The following is a 25,278-nucleotide window of genomic DNA, read 5'->3' as shown; positions in this document are numbered from 1 at the left end:
TCTCCAGGGTATATTGACTCAATGTAGCACTATTCTATATGGAAGTGCACAAACTTGTGGTAAGGGATATAGAGGACTATATAGGGAGGGGGTGTGGAAGGTGGGATACACAGGAGCAAGGGAGGTACTCCAACAAAAGGAGATACAATATTGCTGCTACACACTGCGGCCCGTGACCATACCTATCCCATGAACCCCACAAAACGTCTCAAGCTTGCCCTAGGATAGCTGTCTAGCTCACAACAGTGAGTGTCAGGACTAACTGCTACTTCAAGGCAGCCTCAAGATATCCCTATTATCCCCAGACCAAAACGATATGAACAGATGTACCACAGTCTCTCCCACCCCTTAGTAGATGAGCCACGTAGTAGAAGCTCAAACAAACAAACAGAACATTTGCCCATCCGGATAGGAAATGAAACAAATAATAAAATAAAGTTATAGACTCAGTTTAAGGAGTAAGCATCCGCTTAAATTATTCCAGGTTTCAGGTAGAGAGTCTAGGTGTGAGCATCGGCTCAATGTTTAAACGCTCAACGCGCGTTTCGGCGTATCTACACGCCTTTGTCAAGAGCTGAGAAGTCGGCAGTCCAGTTGCCGGTTTTAAAGGGAGAAACTGTGCTTCTATTGGCGGAAAAAGCCGCCAATTACTGTGCAGGGGGCGTTCCCAAAGCGCCCCACGTGGGTTCCTTCACGTCTGCCCTCCTATTGGTGGAAGCTTCACCAATCAGTATGTAGGGGGCGTTGCTGGATTGCACCACGGTGTGCTGGTCCCCTCCTCCATTAGGTGTCAGCCACTCCGAGGAAAAAGGGGAGGGGCAGGGGAGGAGAGATCAGGAGCTCCGTTTGGATTCACAGTTAGAGTAAATTAATCAGTAAGTCCCAATACATTATACATATTCCGCTTTAAAACCATTCGAATGATTGGTACATTCGACACCGGCTGGGACGCAGTAAAAGGGTCTCTTCAAAAATTTTGGCCCATTTTACTTAAAGACACCCACTTGAAATCAGTACTGACGCCGCAGGTCACTATCACTGCTCGCAGGGGGAAAAACCTACGTGACATCTTGGTCCCCAGCCACTATGTGACCAAACAGAACCCCCAGACCACTTGGCTAAGTAGCTCCATTCCAGTTGGCACTTACAAATGCGGCAGATGTGTAGCCTGCAGACTCATCTTAAGAGACTCCAAGAGAGTCCAGGATAGCGAAGGAAAACAGTCTTTTCAAATTAAACATTTTTTCAACTGCAACTCTATGGGGGTTGTATATCTCCTTACTTGCAGCTGTAAACTTATGTATGTTGGCAAGACCTTCCGCCCCCTCAAGGAACGCATGAAGGAACATGCGAGATGCACAAAAAACCGTATGGAGACACCAATCTCCAGACATCTCAAAGACAAACATGGGGGCTCATCCAAAGATATACGTTTCTGCGGGCTGGAACTGGTGAAGCGGGAACAGAGACGGGGGGATTTCGATAAAATCCTGCGCCAGAAGGAATGCAGGTGGATTTTCAATTTGAAGACTCTAAATCCCAAGGGGCTTAATGAGGGCTTTTCCTTTGCCCCATTCATTTGAGTATGATAGCCACCTTTTTCTTCCTTTACCCGCTCTCCCTTTTCATCCGCTCAAAGACACCCCTCTTTTTCAATTTTCAATTATATTAATAAACATCCTATAGGATTCTGGGCATCGTCTCACAATCGCCATTCATCTCCTGGTTGTATCCAGTATCAAAAACTCTAGTATATTGAATGATCTGGTATGTCTATATTTATTTTCAAGAATTTCATCTCATTACATTAACGTCCTCATTACATACACTGCCTCGGATGGAAGACCCGTCAAATTATTGAACTTCTGTACTGTCTTATTTTATTTAATTTTTTGTACACATCATATTTCTCTTTCTCCTGTGGGGGGATTTTTTGTCTTCTCTCACTACAATTAGTGGGAGTCGTTTGGTTCCTGTCTCCCATATATATATATTTTTTAGCGACATAATATCCAAACTTCTGTTTATTTATTTATTTTTCTTCCCTTTGAGCATTACTGTTACCCTCTATTGAAAGTACAAATAACAGTAAATATGGGAATAACAGCATCCATTTGTCGCTTATGGGTCTGGCACATCCACATTGTGCGCTCTAATAAAGTCATATTTTTGTACTGTCTATGAACACTTTCCAAGTTTATTAAATCCCGCTTACATCATACACTATATAACCACCGGGGTACTTATTTGTACTGTATTATACCATCTGTATGATGACATCTGGCACTATACTGAGCCGGTTTTCCTTACCAGAAAAGATTAACCCCATCAAGGGATAACTAATATAACATCTGAGGCTTGGTTTGATCAGCACTGTTTAGGAGATCTTCACTGGTGTCCCTTATGCACATTTATGGTCCGTTTTATTTCGAACCACTATTTATACACTGAGACTTTCCTTATGGCTGCTCATATCAAGTCCAATACGCATTTATTGCGATTTTAATCAACCCAAAATATGTTTAATATATTGGGTTTTACTGGTAAATGTACCCTACCTTTAGATACAAAGCGGAATATGTATAATGTATTGGGACTTACTGATTAATTTACTCTAACTGTGAATCCAAACGGAGCTCCTGATCTCTCCTCCCCTGCCCCTCCCCTTTTTCCTCGGAGTGGCTGACACCTAATGGAGGAGGGGACCAGCACACCGTGGTGCAATCCAGCAACGCCCCCTACATACTGATTGGTGAAGCTTCCACCAATAGGAGGGCAGACGTGAAGGAACCCACGTGGGGCGCTTTGGGAACGCCCCCTGCACAGTAATTGGCGGCTTTTTCCGCCAATAGAAGCACAGTTTCTCCCTTTAAAACCGGCAACTGGACTGCCGACTTCTCAGCTCTTGACAAAGGCGTGTAGATACGCCGAAACGCGCGTTGAGCGTTTAAACATTGAGCCGATGCTCACACCTAGACTCTCTACCTGAAACCTGGAATAATTTAAGCGGATGCTTACTCCTTAAACTGAGTCTATAACTTTATTTTATTATTTGTTTCATTTCCTATCCGGATGGGCAAATGTTCTGTTTGTTTGTTTGAGCTTCTACTACGTGGCTCATCTACTAAGGGGTGGGAGAGACTGTGGTACATCTGTTCATATCGTTTTGGTCTGGGGATAATAGGGATATCTTGAGGCTGCCTTGAAGTAGCAGTTAGTCCTGACACTCACTGTTGTGAGCTAGACAGCTATCCTAGGGCAAGCTTGAGACGTTTTGTGGGGTTCATGGGATAGGTATGGTCACGGGCCGCAGTGTGTAGCAGCAATATTGTATCTCCTTTTGTTGGAGTACCTCCCTTGCTCCTGTGTATCCCACCTTCCACACCCCCTCCCTATATAGTCCTCTATATCCCTTACCACAAGTTTGTGCACTTCCATATAGAATAGTGCTACATTGAGTCAATATACCCTGGAGATAGGGACACTGAGTACCCACAAGGATAGAATACAATATATTTGTTGCTCTCTTGCCCTCCCCTTTGTCTAGATACCTATACTCTGGAGCTTCTGGCCCCTTATGAGTATATACCCTAGGACAATTTATTTGCCCACCGTTTAGGTTCTAGTGTGCATTGGCACCTACTTGTGGCCAATTTTTACGGCCTTTTTTAACTTTAATTGTACTAATAAAGGTTTACCCCGTTTTTTGCTTTTTCATCTTCCCCCCTTCCTTTATATGTGACTTTCACTATTTTGAGGTATATAACCCATGAAGACGGACCTGGTCTACACTCATTGTATGTGAGTGTCCCCCATATTCAGTTTTCAATATTTTTTTCTTTTTTCTGACTTCTCTGGGGTTAAGCCCCTTGTATATACCTCAAGTAACCTATTTGGAGTGTGTGGGAGCTGGTGAGTCCAACTACACCCACTCCTCTTTTTCAATTTGTATATTTAAAAAGGTTTCAGTACCTAAAGGTTACTATTCATAAGATAAATTCAACCATGACGGGTTTTCTATCCAATAAACAAGATTTTAATACGTGGTGTAAGGACGCTGAAAATGTATTTTCAAACGAAAAATTAGGAAATGAACAATCTTCCCCAGATATCTATCAATCATTTAATACAATCACCAAATTCTATAAACAACAAATTAGGACCTGCTGGGAAATATCGTCCCTTGAAAACTATATAAAAAAGGAGATGATTCCCAGAGGTCTAAGAGTACGGAACATCCCTACGGCATATACTGAAAATGCTGAATTCATGAAAGAGTGGGAACTATCCGCTGGTACATGTTCAAGGAGGTTTATGGAAATTATATGCACCTTTGAGAAAGCTAAACTAGATACTACCAATGTGAAACTAGAGGAAGAGATTGAAAAACTCAATCAATTCAAGGGTGAATCCAGTTTTTTGAGCCTGGAGAATAAACTGAAGTTTAATCTAGACAGATACCAGGAATCTATTAAATTCAGGAAACACCAAAAATTTATAAGAGATTCCCGTGACTATCAGACAGGCAATATTTATAGCTTCCCAAATCGCCGGGTACGACGAAACTCTGAGAACTACATAACCTCAGAGTACGACTCATCAGATACCGATTCTAATAAGTTACCCTCAGAATCCCAAACCCCTTCAGCCTCCAGTACCAGTAACCCTCGGGGGATCCTCAAAAAAGGGGTGGATTTTTTAGACATGAGCCACCAGGAAGATTACCCAAACTATCAAACACGGTACCAATCAAGGAACCGAGGGGGGAAAACAGGGAGGAGAGGGGAAGGAGGGAGAACAAGACGGTATTGACTGTTCAACCAGCTTCTCAGCACAGGGACACACCTAAACTACAGGTTATTAACCTATCCTCTTTCCAGCTTAACGACTCTCACCATAAGATTCTGGAAAAGGGGCTATCCTTTGTCCCTACCCCCTATTTTGATCGATTTATATGGACAAAGGATTTGCACCTTTTCGTGAGAAAACTAGCACTTCATAAATTTCACGAATTGAATAAGGAAAAGAGAGCAAGGTCCCTGGGGCTGACTAGCAGTGATATAGACTGTCTTAATAACTTGGTGTCTCTACTAGACGAGAACGACATTGGACCTTCCTTTAAACATACAAACCTTAAACCTAAGAGCCGCTTTACTCCAAATTTCTCCGCTTTCAGGAATATTGATTTGTTCCTGGAGGCTGTAAAAAATGAGATTGAGTGCATTGAAACTAAAAATCTTAGTTCATACCCTAACGAGAATCTATCTCATCAGGAACAAAAAGCTCTTAAAGAACTTAAAGGTAATGATTCCATTATAATCAAACAAGCTGATAAGGGGGGGAATGTGGTTATAATGGACATATGTAATTATGAGAAAATGGTCCAAGACGTCCTTGGCAATAGAGATACATATACAGTATTACAGTCGGATCCCACCAATACTTTTCTTGGAAGGTACAAGGAGATTTTGGACGAGGGCCGCAGTAGAGGGTTGCTATCCAACGATGAATACACCTTTATCCTTAACCCTACCCCAAGGATAGCAACCTTCTACTGCCTGCCGAAGGTCCACAAAAGTCTGGAGGACCCCCCAGGCCGTCCCATAGTATCTGGGATCGAGAATCTGACCCAAAATGGGAGCCTGTATATTGACCAGATCCTCAGACCGTTTGTGGAATGCCTCCCCTCGTACATCAGAGATACGAAGCAAGCGTTACAACTCCTATCGAACCTCCATATCCCGCCCACGTCCAATCTATGTAGCCTGGACGTTGAGGCTTTGTATTCCTCTATTCCGCATCAAAGAGGAATTGAACACATCCAGTTCTTCCTCACAAAGAGGGGGAGTGAATACCAGGCACACACTGAATTTACTTTGAATTTATTGAGGTTCATTCTGACGCATAATTTTTTCTTGTTCCACAAAAAGTTCTACCACCAGGTGAGAGGAACAGCGATGGGCACGGCGTGTGCGCCATCATACGCCAACCTCCACCTTGGGTGGTGGGAGGAACAAATAAAAATCTCTGATGCACTCGCACCATTCAGACCCAGGATTTTAGCCTGGTATAGATACATCGACGATATCTTACTGGTCTGGCAAGGTGACAGTTTCGAATTTGACCAATTTGTCTCTCTTCTCAACGTCAACGAGGACAATCTTAGATTCACCGCTGAATTTGGTGGGTCTTCCCTTAATTTTCTGGATTTAACAATCTCGGTATGCGAAGATGGTTCCCTCAATACCACTTTATTCAGGAAGCCATCAGCATCCAACTCCCTTCTTAAATGGGAGAGCCATCATCCGAGAGTCTTGAAACAGGGGATCCCGACCGGACAATATCTTAGACTCCGACGAAATTGTTCGGACCTAGAAGACTTCCAAATTAAAGCTAGAGCCCTGAGAGCACAATTCAAAGAAAAGGGGTATCCAAACAAGTGTTTGAAGAAGGCATATAAAAGGGCCCTTCTCACCAATAGGAAGGACCTCCTATTGGAAACATCCAACTCCAAAACCACTCCGAATAAAACCATTCGAATGATTGGTACATTCGACACCGGCTGGGACGCAGTAAAAGGGTCTCTTCAAAAATTTTGGCCCATTTTACTTAAAGACACCCACTTGAAATCAGTACTGACGCCGCAGGTCACTATCACTGCTCGCAGGGGGAAAAACCTACGTGACATCTTGGTCCCCAGCCACTATGTGACCAAACAGAACCCCCAGACCACTTGGCTAAGTAGCTCCATTCCAGTTGGCACTTACAAATGCGGCAGATGTGTAGCCTGCAGACTCATCTTAAGAGACTCCAAGAGAGTCCAGGATAGCGAAGGAAAACAGTCTTTTCAAATTAAACATTTTTTCAACTGCAACTCTATGGGGGTTGTATATCTCCTTACTTGCAGCTGTAAACTTATGTATGTTGGCAAGACCTTCCGCCCCCTCAAGGAACGCATGAAGGAACATGCGAGATGCACAAAAAACCGTATGGAGACACCAATCTCCAGACATCTCAAAGACAAACATGGGGGCTCATCCAAAGATATACGTTTCTGCGGGCTGGAACTGGTGAAGCGGGAACAGAGACGGGGGGATTTCGATAAAATCCTGCGCCAGAAGGAATGCAGGTGGATTTTCAATTTGAAGACTCTAAATCCCAAGGGGCTTAATGAGGGCTTTTCCTTTGCCCCATTCATTTGAGTATGATAGCCACCTTTTTCTTCCTTTACCCGCTCTCCCTTTTCATCCGCTCAAAGACACCCCTCTTTTTCAATTTTCAATTATATTAATAAACATCCTATAGGATTCTGGGCATCGTCTCACAATCGCCATTCATCTCCTGGTTGTATCCAGTATCAAAAACTCTAGTATATTGAATGATCTGGTATGTCTATATTTATTTTCAAGAATTTCATCTCATTACATTAACGTCCTCATTACATACACTGCCTCGGATGGAAGACCCGTCAAATTATTGAACTTCTGTACTGTCTTATTTTATTTAATTTTTTGTACACATCATATTTCTCTTTCTCCTGTGGGGGGATTTTTTGTCTTCTCTCACTACAATTAGTGGGAGTCGTTTGGTTCCTGTCTCCCATATATATATATTTTTTAGCGACATAATATCCAAACTTCTGTTTATTTATTTATTTTTCTTCCCTTTGAGCATTACTGTTACCCTCTATTGAAAGTACAAATAACAGTAAATATGGGAATAACAGCATCCATTTGTCGCTTATGGGTCTGGCACATCCACATTGTGCGCTCTAATAAAGTCATATTTTTGTACTGTCTATGAACACTTTCCAAGTTTATTAAATCCCGCTTACATCATACACTATATAACCACCGGGGTACTTATTTGTACTGTATTATACCATCTGTATGATGACATCTGGCACTATACTGAGCCGGTTTTCCTTACCAGAAAAGATTAACCCCATCAAGGGATAACTAATATAACATCTGAGGCTTGGTTTGATCAGCACTGTTTAGGAGATCTTCACTGGTGTCCCTTATGCACATTTATGGTCCGTTTTATTTCGAACCACTATTTATACACTGAGACTTTCCTTATGGCTGCTCATATCAAGTCCAATACGCATTTATTGCGATTTTAATCAACCCAAAATATGTTTAATATATTGGGTTTTACTGGTAAATGTACCCTACCTTTAGATACAAAGCGGAATATGTATAATGTATTGGGACTTACTGATTAATTTACTCTAACTGTGAATCCAAACGGAGCTCCTGATCTCTCCTCCCCTGCCCCTCCCCTTTTTCCTCGGAGTGGCTGACACCTAATGGAGGAGGGGACCAGCACACCGTGGTGCAATCCAGCAACGCCCCCTACATACTGATTGGTGAAGCTTCCACCAATAGGAGGGCAGACGTGAAGGAACCCACGTGGGGCGCTTTGGGAACGCCCCCTGCACAGTAATTGGCGGCTTTTTCCGCCAATAGAAGCACAGTTTCTCCCTTTAAAACCGGCAACTGGACTGCCGACTTCTCAGCTCTTGACAAAGGCGTGTAGATACGCCGAAACGCGCGTTGAGCGTTTAAACATTGAGCCGATGCTCACACCTAGACTCTCTACCTGAAACCTGGAATAATTTAAGCGGATGCTTACTCCTTAAACTGAGTCTATAACTTTATTTTATTATTTGTTTCATTTCCTATCCGGATGGGCAAATGTTCTGTTTGTTTGTTTGAGCTTCTACTACGTGGCTCATCTACTAAGGGGTGGGAGAGACTGTGGTACATCTGTTCATATCGTTTTGGTCTGGGGATAATAGGGATATCTTGAGGCTGCCTTGAAGTAGCAGTTAGTCCTGACACTCACTGTTGTGAGCTAGACAGCTATCCTAGGGCAAGCTTGAGACGTTTTGTGGGGTTCATGGGATAGGTATGGTCACGGGCCGCAGTGTGTAGCAGCAATATTGTATCTCCTTTTGTTGGAGTACCTCCCTTGCTCCTGTGTATCCCACCTTCCACACCCCCTCCCTATATAGTCCTCTATATCCCTTACCACAAGTTTGTGCACTTCCATATAGAATAGTGCTACATTGAGTCAATATACCCTGGAGATAGGGACACTGAGTACCCACAAGGATAGAATACAATATATTTGTTGCTCTCTTGCCCTCCCCTTTGTCTAGATACCTATACTCTGGAGCTTCTGGCCCCTTATGAGTATATACCCTAGGACAATTTATTTGCCCACCGTTTAGGTTCTAGTGTGCATTGGCACCTACTTGTGGCCAATTTTTACGGCCTTTTTTAACTTTAATTGTACTAATAAAGGTTTACCCCGTTTTTTGCTTTTTCATCTTCCCCCCTTCCTTTATATGTGACTTTCACTATTTTGAGGTATATAACCCATGAAGACGGACCTGGTCTACACTCATTGTATGTGAGTGTCCCCCATATTCAGTTTTCAATATTTTTTTCTTTTTTCTGACTTCTCTGGGGTTAAGCCCCTTGTATATACCTCAAGTAACCTATTTGGAGTGTGTGGGAGCTGGTGAGTCCAACTACACCCACTCCTCTTTTTCAATTTATATATACAGTATCTCATAAAAGTGAGTACACCACCCACATTTTTTAAAATATTTTATTATACATGCATGTCATTTTGTATTTTCTACAAGTTAGAAAATGCAGGTTGTTTCAGTTCTGAAGACACTGTTAACAACATTCCCATGCCTGCAGAATTATAAATGGCAACTTAAACGATAATTATAGGCAATCTATGCTATTATAATGCAACTGCAAAGGGAAAAAAAGATAGAAGTATACAATAGGGAAATTAATTAGCCAACCTGAAAAGATGAAAAGCTGAGATATTTGTGGAGAGGAAAAACAGAGATTGGATTACAGAGATTGGTCAAGATGATTGGAAAGAGCCACCGTGGGTTGATTAATAAATGATTTCTGGCTAATGTGCTGCTCCATTTAGAAAGTATTTTGCAATCTTCTCCTAGAATAAATAAAATGGTAATGGGGGAGTATAGGTGGGAGCAGCCAGCGGAACGGATGTAGTGTTTCAATTCTTATTCTGCTGTTGTTTCATTGAAACATATTATACTGTATGTATATATATATATATATATATATATATATATATATATATACATACACCTCTGCTTAAATTTGAGCAAAACAGTAATATACATGCAAGTGAGAAAGACCTGAACAGTTACAAAAACTCACACACAGTATTTCACAAAAGTGAGTACACCCCTCGCATTTTTGTAAATATTTTATTATATCTTTTCATGTGACAACACTGAAGAAATCACACTCTGCTACAATGTAAAATAGTAAGTGTACAGCCTGCATAACAGTGTAAATCTGTTGTCCCCTCAAAATAACTCAACACACAGCCATTAATGTCTGCTGGAAATGCTAGCAGAATGCTTGGATGTATAGGGAGAGGTATATTAGCAGTAGAAAGAGGGAAGTGCTCATGCCATTGTACAGAACACTGGTGAGACCTCACTTGGAGTATTGTACGCAGTACTGGAGACCGTACCTCCTGAAGGATATTGATACTTTGGAGAGGGTTCACAGAAGGGCTACTAAGCTGGTTCATGGATTGCAGGATAAAACTTACAAGGAAAGGTTAAAGGATCTTAACATGGATAACTTGGAGGAAAGACGAGACAGGGGGGATATGATAGAAACATTTAAATACATAAATGGAATCAACAAAGTAAAGGAGGAGACTATATTTAAAAGAAGAAAAACTACCACAACAAGAGGACACAGTCTTAAATTAGAGGGACAAAGGTTTAAAAATAATATCATGAAGTATTACTTTACTGAGAGGGTAGTGGATGCATGGAATAACCTTCCAGCTGAAGTGGTAGAGGTTAACACAGTGAGGGAGTTTAAGCATGCGTGGGATAGGCATTAGGCTATCCTAGACTTAAGATAAGGCCAGGAACTAATGAAAGTATTTAAAAATATTGGGCAGACTCCCCAATAGTAGAAATGACAAAATTGGGCCAATATTTTGTGTGGCCACCATTATTTTCCAGCACTTCCTTAACCCTCGTGGGCATGGAGTTCACTAGAGCTTCACAGGTTGCCACTGGAGTCCACTTCCACTCCTCCATGACGACATCACGGAGCTGGTGGACGTTAGAGACCTTGCGCTACTCTCCTTCCATTTTAGGATGCCCCTCAGATGCTCAATAGGGTTTAGGTCTGGAGACATGCTTGGCCAATCCATCACCTTTACCTTCAGCTTCTTTAGCAAGGCAGTGGTCGTCTTAGAGGTGTGTTTGGGGTCGTTATCATGTTGGAATACTGCCCTGCGGCCCAGTCTCCGAAGGGAGGGGATCATGCACTGCTTTAGTATATCACAGTACATGTCAGCATTCATGGTTCCCTCAATGAACTGTAGCTTCCCAGTGCCTCTAATGCAAAGGCTGACCCCACTCCACTTCAACCTCTGCAGCAATGCTGGCAGCACTCATACGTCTATTTTCCAAAGACAACCTCTGGATATGACGTTGAGCAAGTGCACTCAATTTCTTTGGTCGACCATGGCAAGGCCTGTTCTGAGTGGAACCTGTCCTGTGAAACAGCTGTATGGTCTTGCTCACCGTGCTGCAGTTCAGTTTCAGGGTCTTGGCAATCTTCTTATAGACTAGGTCATCTTAATGTAGAGCAACAATTCTTTTTTTCAGATCCTCAGAGAGTTCTTTGCCATGACGTGCCATGTTGAACTTCCAGTGACCAGTATGAGAGAGTATGAGAGCGATAACACCAACTTTAACACATCTGCTCCCTATTCACACCTAAGACCTGGTAACACTAACAAGTCACATGACACCGTTAGGGAAAATGGCTAATTGGGCCCAATTTGGACATTTCCACTTAGGGCTGTATTCGCTCTTGTTGTCAACGGTTTAGACATTAATGGCTGTGTGTTGAGTTATTTTGAGGCTGTACACTTACTACTTTACATTGTGACAGAGTGTCATTTCTTCAGTATTGTCACATGAAAAGATTTAATAAAATATTTACAAAAATGTGAGGGGTGTTCTCACTTTTGTGAGATACTGTATTTAGGCTACATATACATTATATAATGGTCTGTGCAAACGTGCTTGTGTTACACATACGGTATACAAATAGGTCAAAACACAAAACCAGAAATTATGCCATATAGGGAAATGTAAGATTTTTGGTCAATACAGCAGAATTTTAAACAATATTTTAAAAATTTCCAACTCGGTTATACTTCTGCCTTAGTTATTTTGGCCTAATGTGTAATTTCCTTTGAGAATTTTCCACAGTTCACAATTTAAATACCAAGTAAACAATGAAGTGAATCTAGTGAAAGTGTTTAAGTTTTTTTTTTTGTTTTTTTTTTAGAGAAGTCTATCTGCAAACAAACAGAAAATATTAAATAAGCCATACAATAACACAGTTATTTATTTCAATGGTTTCCAACACCAGTCCTTAAAGGGACACTATAGTTACCAAAACAACAACAGCTTAATGTAGTTATTCTGGTGAGTATTGCATGTCCCTGCAGGTTTTTTGCTGTAAACACTGATTGCTCCATAGGTACACTTCCAAAGGCAGTCACTCAGACGGCCACTATAGGTGCTTCCTGGGTTGTTGTACAGCACTGACATTCAGCATCTCCATGAACTTTCCTCATAGATATACACTGATTCATTGCATCTCTAGGAGGAGATTCTGATTTGCCAAGGCGGTGTTTGGCTCTATCCCCCGCCTCGCCTCCTTGGCTGAGATCAGAAAAATTGACATTCTAAGATAATCCAATGCATTCCTATGAGAAAGCAATGGATTGGCTGAGACCATCAATTCTGATTATGTCAGCAAAGGAGGCAAAGCGGGGGCAGAGCCAGCACTGGCGGACACATGCGACAATGGAATTAAGTTACGTTTTATAAATAAGGTGAGTTTATGTCCGGAGCAAATTATTCAATTCTGGACTCGGTGTACTTTGAGTACTGGGTTGTGGATCACTGATCTATATAGGAATATATGCATATCAACTCTTCTTACCACCGTTTAGTAAGCTGAATCATTTTATTTATAGATTTTAATTATAGATTCCAATAAAACCTTCTAAAACACAATCTAATATTCTGTTTAAAATATGTGATTAATTCGATAGCACTGTGTATGTGATTGTTCTATTCTTTTAAAAAAGGTGAACGCAGAATATCATGATAATTGCTTTGTTCAATAATATCAGGCGCCGGACACAAGACTGAACAGACAATTAACATTTAGTTGACTATTTAAGGTATGTGCAATGCAGGTTTGTAAATGACCCTCACAAGTTAGGTTCCAAGTAATACAAAATAGATCTCTCGTAAGTGAATTCTTTAGAGCGAGCATCTCAAAGATGATAGGGTCTGCAAGAATTTCAGTAAATAATCCCTAAAAGGCTCCCATTTCTTCACACTCATTTAATGCAGCTCTAAAATGGTGTAGTTGTGTAAGATTTCACCATAATAAGCAGATGCATTTGGAGAATATCTTATTTTCTTGCAATTTTAATAGGTATTTATTATTACTACGTCACTGGATGATAAACAAGTTTTAATGAGTTAGACAGGGAGCTGCTAGGGAGGTAAGTAAGCGCTTACTGCGGGCCCTAACTACACATTCAATGCCACCAGACCACCAGGGAATGCCATAGCCCCCTCCCTGGCCAGGTAACAAGCAGGGAGGTGGAACAAAACCAAAAATAATTCACGTATTTCACTAGTGCGGATTTAGATGATTTATGCTTTAACATAAAAACACATAATTTAAAAACATGCGAGTCATCAATAAAATACCAAACACTAGCAACTATTCAGATAAAATGTTTTCTAATTTGAACAATAAGCTAGCTACACACACTGTATTCTAAATAACATAGCACACATGCCAGTTGGTACACTAGATATCAGTTTCCACCATGACCATGTGAATTACACCAGATATGTGATGAGAGCACCCATACAGCAATTACCTTAGTATTGTGCACCCACATAACATACAGTGCAAACTATCCATACATTTCACATCCAGCAACCACAAAGCATACAGCATTCACATAAAACACATTGAATGTTCATAGCACATAAAACCCACATCACACTTAGCAGCCAAATCATATTAAGCAACCACATACATCACCCATGACAAGTGTCACACACAGTTCCTATACAGAAAATAAACAGCAATATAACATAAAGCACCCACATACATTTAAGTTTCACCACACACACAAACACAAATGTTGTGATAGAGCCCAGGGAAGTGGATTTCATGGAATATATGTCTCCCCCACATTCTGGAATGGTTTTGGTTGTTTTGAAAATGTACCTTATGGGCCAGCAATTCACTCCACAGTTTATATATGGCAGAGATGTAAGCAAGGTTTTAACCCCTTAACGACGAGTGACGGACGAGGTCCGTCACTCAGGGGAATGCGTTAATGACGAGTGACGGACCTTGTCCGTCACCCGTTAAAATTAACCCCAGATCGCAGCAATCGCGGCGATCGCGGGGTTAATGGTGCTCCGGTCTGCCTCTGCATTAGAGGCAAACCGGGAGCACCGGATCGGGCTGTCAGAGTACATGTGCCCGCTCTGACAGCATGCCAGAGCGGGCACATGTGCTCTCTATACTCACCTCCGCCTCCCTGCACTTCCTGGTTCTGTGTGAAGTGCAGGGAGACGGATCTTCAGTGATCCTGCCCCCTGGTGGAAAGAAAACATAGTAAAATTAAAATCCCACCCCCCTTTACCCATTTTAATAAAAAATTAACCCCTTCCCTGCCAATTGATCACTGACTACAGTGATCAATTGGCAGGGATTACATTTTACTAAGATCTGATTTTTTTTTTTTTAACCCCTGAGGGTTAATTCTTTTTTTTTTTAACCCTTAGGGGTTCAATTTATTTTATTAATTAATTTAAATATTTTAAAATTATAAATTTAGCTAGCTGGGGAGGGTGGAAGTTAGTGGGGAATTGGGGGATTTAGTATTACGCTAACTAGGGGTTAACGTTAAAAAAAGTTTAAAAATAAGCTTTAAAAAGTTAAAAAATTAAGTTAAAAAAAAAGTTTTAATAACATTTAAGTAAAAAATTTAAAAAAATAAACCCTTTACCCAGTCCAAATAAAAATTAACCCCTTCCCTGCCAGTCGATCACTGCCTACAGTGATCAAAATACAGATCACAGTATTATACTGTTCTAATTTTTTTTTTTACCCCTGACGATTAACTTTTATTTATTTTTTACCCCTCAGGGGTTAAATGTATTTAATTAACTAATTTAAATATTGTATAATTAAATATTTTGCTAGCTGGGGTGGGTGGGAGTTATGGGAAAATGGGGAATTTACTGTTAGTGCTGCTTACTGCTAGTTAGGGGTTAACGTAAAAAAAAAGCTTAGAAAAATGTTAAATCTGTAAAAAAAAGTTTTACGAAAGTTTAGGAAACTTTAAAAAAATGAATAATCAAAACAAAAGTTTAAAAAATAGTTTTAAAAAGTAAAAAAAGTTTTAAAAAGTAAAAAAATACATTTAATAACGCTCATTACCACTACACCTGGTACAAGCTAACGGAAAAATGATCCCACGCTAAGGTTCAAAATATGCCTTTTGAAATACCCTGGGATGTCTTCTTTAAGAAATGGTATGGCTTTATGGGGTATTTGGTTTATATAGCCTGGTAAAATACTCTAAAATGGGACATGGGCACAGCGTAAAAATGTAAAGTTTGAAAAAAAATGGAATGGCTGTGTCCCAAATGTGCCCCTCCGATGTCCACATATACCTGGCAAAGGTACATACGGGGGTATTTTTGTACTCAGCAGACATAGCTGAGCAACATATGAAGTATTATACAGTGGTAGTACACATAAGGTTTGCAAAATATACTGTGCAAACTCACTTTGTGTGTCATAAAGGCAGAACAAACGCTTATTACCACTACACCTGGTACAAGCTAGCCGAAAAATGATCCCACGCTAAGGTTCAAAATATGCCTTTTGAAATACCCTGGGATGTCTTCTTTAAGAAATGGTATGGCTTTATGGGGTATTTGGATTATATAGCCTGGTAAAATACTCTAAAATGGGACATGGGCACAGCGTAAAAATTCAAAATTTGAAAAAAAATGGAATGGCTGTGTCCCAAATGTGCCCCTCCGATGTCCACATATACCTGGCAAAGGTACATACGGGGGTATTTTTGTACTCAGCAGACATAGCTGAGCAAAATATGAAGTATTATACAGTGGTAGTACACATATGGTTTGCAAAATATACTGTGCAAACTCACTTTGTGTGTCAAAAATTTAAAACCTGCAAAGATGCTTGGAAATTGCACATAGGCCCGGCGTCAAAATTCAAAGTTCGGTCAAAACTGATATGGCTTGGTCTCCTATATGGCACTGTAGCTTCACAAAATAGTGCCATAGACATACAATGGGGGTGTCCTTTTACTCAGAAGACTTAGCTGAGCATAATTTGGGGGGTTTGAACTTAGTGGCACACATGAAATATACAAAATGCCCAGCAAAAATGCAATCCGTATGTAAAAAATGCACAAAATTATTTTTTACCACATACTTTGGCATGTAATGGTAAAAAAATGGGGGCATGTTAAGGCACAATATGCACCTTATGAGATACCCTGGAGTGTCTTCTTTTACAAATGGTAGGCCTTTGTGGGGTGTTTTGAACAGTCAAACTGTTATAATACCCCAAATGGAAGCATAGGCTCATTAAATCCGTCTCTCAAAATTCTACTGTGAATACTGAAAAGGACAGGTCTCCTGTATGGCACTGTAGCTTCACGAAATAGTGCCATAGACATACAATGGGGGTGTCCTTTTACTCAGAAGACTTAGCTGAGCATAATTTGGGGGGTTTGAACTTAGTGGCACACATGAAATATACAAAATGCCCAGCAAAAATGCAATCCGTATGTAAAATATGCACAAAATTATTTTTTACCACATACTTTGGCATGTAATGGTAAAAAAATGGGGGCATGTTAAGGCACAATATGCACCTTATGAGATACCCTGGAGTGTCTACTTTTACAAATGGTAGGCCTTTGTGGGTTTTTTTGAACAGTCAAACTACTATAATACCCCAAATGGAAGCATAGGCTCATTAAATCCGTCTCTCAAAATTCTACTGTGAATACTGAAAAGGACAGGTCTCCTATATGGCACTGTAGCTTCACGAAATAGTGACAAAAACATACAATGGGGGTACCGTTGTACTCAGCAGAAGTAACTGAACACATAATAAAACTTTGTACAGGAATAGCACACACCAACTTTACAAAATACACATGAGAAGTTCTTTGTTATAAGTTTGTGTGCGAAAACCCCCAAAAAACACAATTTTACTCCAATATTTAGCAGAGGTTGGCGGTAAAATGGCTACGTAGAAAGTGTCAAAACAACCTTAGGTAAATAGCCTGTGGTGTCTACTTTATATAAATATATACTTTTGTGTGGCAATTTTGTTTTCTTTTATGGCTATTAGGCTTACAAGACAAACATACCAAATTCTAAAATCGCTCCACATAAAAAGTTTATTTTACTCCTTGTGCTTTGTGACCTGTAACTACCAAAAAAAACTTAAAATCCCAGACACATTATATATTCTGTAATTCAGAACAACTAAATGAATTTATTTTTAATTACTTTCCTTAACCTGCACTAATTATGTACACATTATTATTGCAAAAACTGTAAAAAAAACACACAAAAATTCATTTTTTTGCATATTTCTGTATTTTTTTTATAATAAATAAGCATTTATATATATATGTGTTACATCAAATTAAAGCCCTTTCTGTCCTTTAAAAAACGGTATATAATATGTGTCGGTGCAATAAATTAGTAAAATGCAAATTGCAGTTGAACGCAAATAGCAAAAAATGCAAAAAATGCCGTTGTCATTAAGTGAAAGACAAGCTTCTGAAGCTCTGTCCTTAAGGGGTTAAGTGCATGTTTTCCCCCTTTTTTTTTTTTTAGTTTCAAAACTAATCTGTAGTTATTAATTAATGTGACGATACAGAATAATATCGTCCGTGGGTACTTCCATTAACTTGCACAGCTGATCCCTATACTAAGTGTTATGGCCTGGGAGTGTTGGAGTCCCTTTATCCACCAGCATTCACATTAAAGCAGATCGTGGACAGCAAGGAAAAAGACAATCAGCTTATTTCTTGGTACAAACAGCAACAATCTTTATTTTCAAGCAGCAACTGCCAGGCAGATATCTCAGCATGGGGGGAGGCTCTGCATCTTGTGCCATGTGACACATTAAAGTTGCTTTTTGTCACATTTGATAATCGTTTCCCATTAAAGGGACACTCATGTCCTTAAAGCACTCAGTTTGCTGAAATGGTTTAGGGCAGTGATGGCGAACCTTTTTGAGCCCGAGTGCCCAAACCGCAATATATGTCAACTTTTTTTCCCTCAAAGTGCCAACACTGCAATTAAACCTGAATACTGAGGTTTAAGTTTAGAAAAAACAATTTGTACAGTTGTCCGAACTAATTAACAACTTTTGTTTTAAAAGAAGAACACAACAGAGAGTTCAATGATACAGATTTTAAATAATGATATAAATAGATCAAATTCAGCTTATATTTATTAGTATCTCCAACAAATGCAATACATACACACAGACTGCAGAACACATTCTCACAGAGTCCGCTAAATACATACACACACCGTCTGCTAAACACATACACACATCGTCCGCTAAATACACACTCCCCATCTGCTAAATACACACTCCCCATCCGCTAAATACATACTCCCCATCCGCTAAATACATAAACACACAGTCCGCTAAATACACATACACACACACACACACACACAGTCCGCTGAGTACACATACAGACAGACAGACTGTTGAATACACACACATACTGCATTGAGGGGTGCAGTGTGTATGTATGTGTGTGTGTGTGTGTGTAAGGGTGTGGAGTGCTGTGTGTGTGGGGGGGTGTGCTGTGTGTGTGTGTGGGCGGGTAGGGGTGCTGTGGATGGTAGGGGTGCTGTGCTGTGGGTAGTGCTGTGGTGGTAGGGGTCCTGTGGGTCGTAGGGGTGCTGTGGGGGGTAAGGGGTGCTGAGGGTGGGTAGGGGTGCTGAGGGTGGTAAGGGTGCTGTGGGGGTAAGGGGTGCTGTGGGTGGTAAGTGGTGCTGTGGGTGGTAAGGGGTGGTAGGAGTGCTGTGGGGGTAAGGGGTGGTAGGGGTGCTGTGGGGGTAAGGGGTGGTAGGGGTGCTGTGGGGGTAAGGGGTGGTAGGGGTGCTGTGGGGGTAAGGGGTGGTAGGGGTGCTGTGGGGGTAAGGGGTGGTAGGGGTGCTGTGGGGGTAGGGGTGCTTTGGGGGTAAGGGGTGCTGTGAGGGTAAGGGGTGTTGGGGTGGTAGGGGTGTTGTAGGGGTAAGGGGTGGTAGGGGTGCTGTGGGGGTAAGGGGTGCTGTGGGGGTAAGGGTGCTGTGGGGGTAAGGGGTGGTAGGGGTGCTTTGGGGGTAAGGGGTGGTAGGGGTGCTGTGGGGGTAAGGAGTGCTGTGGGGGTAAGGGTGCTGTGGGTGTAAGGGTGCTGTGGGGGTAGGGGTGCTGTGAGGGTAAGGGGTGGTAGGGGTGCTGTGGGGGTAAGGGGTGCTGTGGGGGTAAGGGTGCTGTGGGGGTAAGGGTGCTGTGGGGGTAAGGGTGCTGTGGGGGTAGGGGTGCTGTGAGGGTAAGGGGTGGTAGGGGTGCTGTGGGGGTAAGGGGTGCTGTGGGGGTAGGGGTGCTGTGGGGGTAAGGGGTGGTAGGGGTGCTGTGGGGGTAAGGAGTGCTGTGGGGGTAAGGGTGCTGTGGGTGTAAGGGTGCTGTGGGGGTAGGGGTGCTGTGAGGGTAAGGGGTGGTAGGGGTGCTGTGGGGGTAAGGGGTGCTGTGGGGGTAAGGGTGCTGTGGGGGTAAGGGTGGGTGCTGTGGGGGTAAGGGTGCTGTGGGGGTAGGGGTGCTGTGAGGGTAAGGGGTGGTAGGGGTGCTGTGGGGGTAAGGGGTGCTGTGGGGGTAGGGGTGCTGTGAGGGTAAGGGGTGGTAGGGGTGCTGTGGGGGTAAGGGGTGCTGTGGGGGTAAGGGTGCTGTGGGGGTAAGGGGTGGTAGGGGTGCTGTGGGGGTAAGGGGTGCTGTGGTGGTAGGGGTAAAATACATTAAAAAAAAAGATATATTAATGCTGTATTTCCCCCCCTCCCCCCCTTCTTCCTCTTACCTTTGGTGAAGGGGGGGACGGACACACAGCTATCCCTGGTGGTCCGGTGGTAAGTTTATTTCTGCAAGCAGCTCTTCTGTCCTCCTGTGCGATGCTGTGTGGAGCGTTGCCATGGTAACGCGCGGCAACGCTCCACACAGCATCGCGCGGGTGGACAGGGGAGCTGCTTGCTAGAGCCCTCCCCCTGCCTCCCGACCCGGAAGCAGAGTAGGCGCCTGCCGTTTCGGGCAGGCAGGTGCCTACTCTGCAGACAGCCAGCGGCCTCCTCTCTCCTGGCGAACTATGGCCGCGTGCCAACAGAGCGGGCCCGGCGTGCCACCTGTGGCACGCGTGCCATAGGTTCGCCATCACTGGTTTAGGGATTAGCTTCATAAATCATCTGGTAAAATCCACTCTTTTATAAACTAACACCTCCCGGGTGTCAATCTAACAGAAAGGAGGGTTTGCAATCTCACTCACTTTAAACTGTAGTTCAAGGGAAAAGTGAGTGCTTCTCAAAGAGAAGCATTGTTAGTAAATAATGACAATTGCCGCACATGCGCCGTGTGTTTCCAATACTTGGACACAAGGCATCAATAATGATAACTTTGAAACAGGCAGATGAAGAGACTCTTCCAATGCAGGAATTCATTTTTAACTCTTTTGATGGTGATTGGAAAAAAGAAAGCAGGTTAAGGCTTTTAAACCTAAAACCATATGTATATTTCTAAGACTACTTTTAAGGCACTGAGAAATTCATCTATATGTCTTTATCTATCTATATTACCAGGACTAGATTTTAATTTGCCACTGGTTATTTCTGAGTGGAAATTCAGAGCTCTAGACAGGCCTAAATGTTACTTAACACTGCAGAATTTTCACTTTTGCATACATAAAACAGATTTACAGCTCAGTTAAACTGCTAGCTTTGCACACATCATTTGGTAATCAGACGTAGAAAGTCAGAAAGTTGTGTGTTCGTTGGATAAGTTAGCATGACTAGATAAACTGGCTAACCAGCAGGGATTGCTACCCGGCTCTTTGTTCTCACCCTTTACTGTCTGTGTAGTCAGCATTACCTTGATTGCAGATACATGTAACAAATTATGACTGTGTGGGCACTCAATGTTAAATTTTGAATAATGCTATGCAGAATAGTCTTTCCTTCTGAACATTAAAAGGCGAAAAACCCTGTTCACGCTTCTATTGTGCGGAACGCGGTGTCATTTTAACGCTGTTGGTATCCTTTGTTCCATTCCCTCTGGGGTGCGCCTTAAAAGGCAGAATGGAAAATGAGCATTGTGGAAATAAATCCTCTGCACATTGCTTTACTCTGAATATGATATGAAGGGCTTCATTGTCTCAGCTCATGTGGGGTTTTCTATCAAGCATGTACCATAGAAGAGAATAATGGATCCAGATTATCAAAATCAAAAAACACAGTTTAACCCCTTTGTAGCCAAAAGTGATTGTCATGCATTATTCTGCTATCGACTGTAGCTCTATGCTAGCAAAGGGTTTAACTAAATGCTTGGAAAATAGAGAATTCAGCCCGATATAATAGCCTGATTTGCTAACACGGTAATTTAAAAAAAAAAACATTTGTGACTGTTTTCTTTCAACTCTAATAATTCTGGAGTCATTTTAGCTAGCATACCTGATCTCCCATATGCAGCCGAATTGAAAGTGAATACACTATATTTGCATGATAAAAAGCTAAGGAGCAATGCATTCCTCCGCCAGTGTACTTATCTATGTGAAAAGTTTCTTTCTGATTTGACAATGGGCAAAACGCAATCATTACATAAAAAATAATGTGAATATTCCGGTCTAAGAGCTCCTGATGGGAATAGTGTTGGGATACACTTTGCAAATGTGGCTCACATTGCTAGAGAGCACCACACAAAATTAAAATTGTAGACAATTAAAAATGATGATGGTTAAAGGACCACTCTAGGCACCCAGACCACTTCAGCTTAATGAGGTGGTCTGGGTGCCAGGTCCTTCTAGGGTTAACCCATTTTTTCATAAACATAGCAGTTTCAGAGAAACTGCTATGTTTGTGAATGGGTTAAGCCTTCCCCCTATGTCCTCTAGTGGCTGTCTCATTGACAGCCGCTAGAGGCGCTTGCGTGCTTCTCACTGTGATTTTCACAGTGAGAGCACGCCAGCGTCCATAGGAAAGCATTGAGAATGCTTTCCTATGTGACCGGCTGAATGCGCGCGCAGCTCTTGCCGCGCGTGCGCATTCAGCCGACGGGGAGGAGAAGAGGCGGATCGGAGGAGGAGAGCAGGAGGAGATCTCTCCGCCCAGCGCTGGAAAAAGGTAAGTTTTTACCCCTTTCCCCTTTCCAGAGCCGGGCGGGAGTGGGTCCCTGAGGGTGGGGGCACCCTCAGGGCACTCTAGTGCCAGGAAAACGAGTATGTTTTCCTGGCACTAGAGTGGTCCTTTAAAGATATGAGAGTGTATCATTGAAAAAAAAAAATCACACACTGATCCAAAGTTTGTGGACAATAAACATTGGATCAGTAGGTGGCAGGCTGAAATAGGCATTCTCTGTGCAAAGTGCAAACACATTATTGCACTAAATCAAAATGGTACAATCTAGCCTTTAAAGGACCACTCTAGTGCCAGGAAAACATACTCGTTTTCCTGGCACTAGAGTGCCCTGAGGGTGCCCCCACCCTCAGGGACCCACTCCCGCCCGGCTCTGGAAAGGGGAAAGGGGTAAAAACTTACCTTTTTCCAGCGCTGGGCGGAGAGATCTCCTCCTGCTCTCCTCCTCCGATCCGCCTCTTCTCCTCCCCGTCGGCTGAATGCGCACGCGCGGCAAGATGCTCAATGCTTTCCTATGGACGCTGGCGTGCTCTCACTGTGAAAATCACAGTGAGAAGCACGCAAGCGCCTCTAGCGGCTGTCAATGAGACAGCCACTAAAGGACATAGGGGGAAGGCTTAACCCATTCACAAACATAGCAGTTTCTCTGAAACTGCTATGTTTATGAAAAAATGGGTTAACCCTAGAAGGACCTGGCATCCAGACCACCTCATTAAGCTGAAGTGGTCTGGGTGCCTAGAGTGGTCCTTTAACCTAGACATAATGTTGATTTTATTCTGTGATTCTCAAAATGTTATCTTTAACAACTTTAGGAATGCCAAAGCATGCCCCTCCAATAGTTAAGATTTCAGCAGGACTGTACCAGGACTGTACCAATGTTGAGATCCTGTCCCACTGTCCTGCCTTAGTTCCCTGATGTCCTGTTTTTGGGGACACCAGGGAGCTGTCTACAACAATCATAGTGCATCATTGGGACCCTGCAGTGAGCACTAAAACCCGTCTGCCCTCGGTTGGCCATCTCAAAAGTATTGGTAGGCAGTCTGGTGTCTATTTACATCTGCCCCCCCTTTACGGGTGGATCCGCCTACCCATTTATGTGCAGGTCCGCCACATTTTGGGCAGAGCTAGTGACACAATCGCAGCACTGACCTGGTACCCCCCTCCACCGGTGTCCTGATTCTTGGACTGCCGATGTTGGTATGTATGTTAGAAAACTTCACGTCACTGCTGTAATCTCGCACGCAAGAGTACAACACTGATGTCTATGGAGGACCCCGTGAGACCACAGAAGCCTCAAGAGATATAATCGTATAATGAGGGAGTTTATAATGAGTTTATTCGAAAAGCCTTCACTAGCTATTTGAAGTAGCTAAAAGTAGGGTCTGGCCAATATTCGGTATTTTCGGCAATATCGTTATCGGCATATAGCGACACCGATATTGCCGATAATACATACCAGGACCGCCGGGCCCATTACAAGCCCAGCAGTCCTGGAGGGCCCGCAGCAAGCGCTTACTTACCTTCCCAGCAGCTCCCTTGTGTAAATCTTGCGAGTCCCACAGCCGTCAGAGCGTTGCCACGGGTTACCATGGCAACGCTCCGCGCGTCACACAGGCCGCGAGAGTAAGACAGGGAGTTGCTAGGAAGGTAAGTAAGCGCTTACTGCGGGCCCTTACTACACATTCCATGCCACCAGATCACCAGGGAATGCCATAGCCCCCTCCCTGGACAAGTAACGAGCAGGGAGGGGGGACGAAAAAAAATTAAAAATTCACATATTTCACTAGTGCGGATTTAGATGATTTAGTTTTAAAGTGCAAGTGTCATGCAAATATGAGGCCAGAAATGTTCATACCTCATTCTTTGCTTTGTTTTGTATATGGCATATTTCATGGTTGGATACAAACAGCAAGATTTTGTTGTTTGTGTTTTAGATCATAACTCCATCACTTCATATGTAATAGTGTAACAAGCAATTAGAATTTGTGTTTCCTATGTTACTATTTTTTATTAAGCACTACACTTTTCATTGTACTGTTTGCAGTGGTGTATCCTGGTTTTGTGCTGCCCTAGGCAGGACAAAACTCAGGCGCCCCTCCTCCCCGCGCCACTCCCACCCAACCCTTCCCCCTGCCTTCTAAATACACACACACAAACATTCACTGACAGATATGCATACACTAGCTAACAGAAACACACACTCGCTAACAGAAACACACACACTAACAGACACACTCACTAACAGACAAACACTCATTAACAGACACACACACACTCACAGGCAAACACACTCACACTAACAGACACACACAGCCAGACACACACACACACACTAACAGACACACTCACTAACAGACACACACAGTCAGACACACACTAACAGACGCACACACTAACAGACACACTCACTAACAGACACACACTCACTCAGTAACAGACACACACACTAACACACACACACACAGTCAGACACACACACACACACTAACAGACACACACTCACTCAGTAACAGACACACACTCACTCAGTAACAGACACACACAATAACACACTAACAGACAGACACACACACACTAACAGACAGACACACTCACTAACAGACACACACTCACTCAATAACAGACACACACTAACACACACACACACTAACAGACACACACACTAA

At 42.5% G+C, this 25,278-nt stretch overlaps 1 protein-coding gene across 2 annotated transcripts in view; it reads right to left on the bottom strand.

The window, feature by feature from the left end:
• LOC134586902 (solute carrier family 12 member 9-like) overlaps positions 1–25,278 on the bottom strand; it is a 242,339-nt gene that overhangs the window by 176,271 nt on the left and 40,790 nt on the right. The window lies entirely within an intron of this gene.

This window comes from Pelobates fuscus, chromosome 2 (genome assembly GCF_036172605.1).
Source record: "Pelobates fuscus isolate aPelFus1 chromosome 2, aPelFus1.pri, whole genome shotgun sequence".
In the NCBI taxonomy this organism is placed as follows: domain Eukaryota; kingdom Metazoa; phylum Chordata; class Amphibia; order Anura; family Pelobatidae; genus Pelobates; species Pelobates fuscus.
Note: the sequence above shows the minus strand (reverse complement) of the source record. Positions and strands in the feature narration are given on the sequence as shown.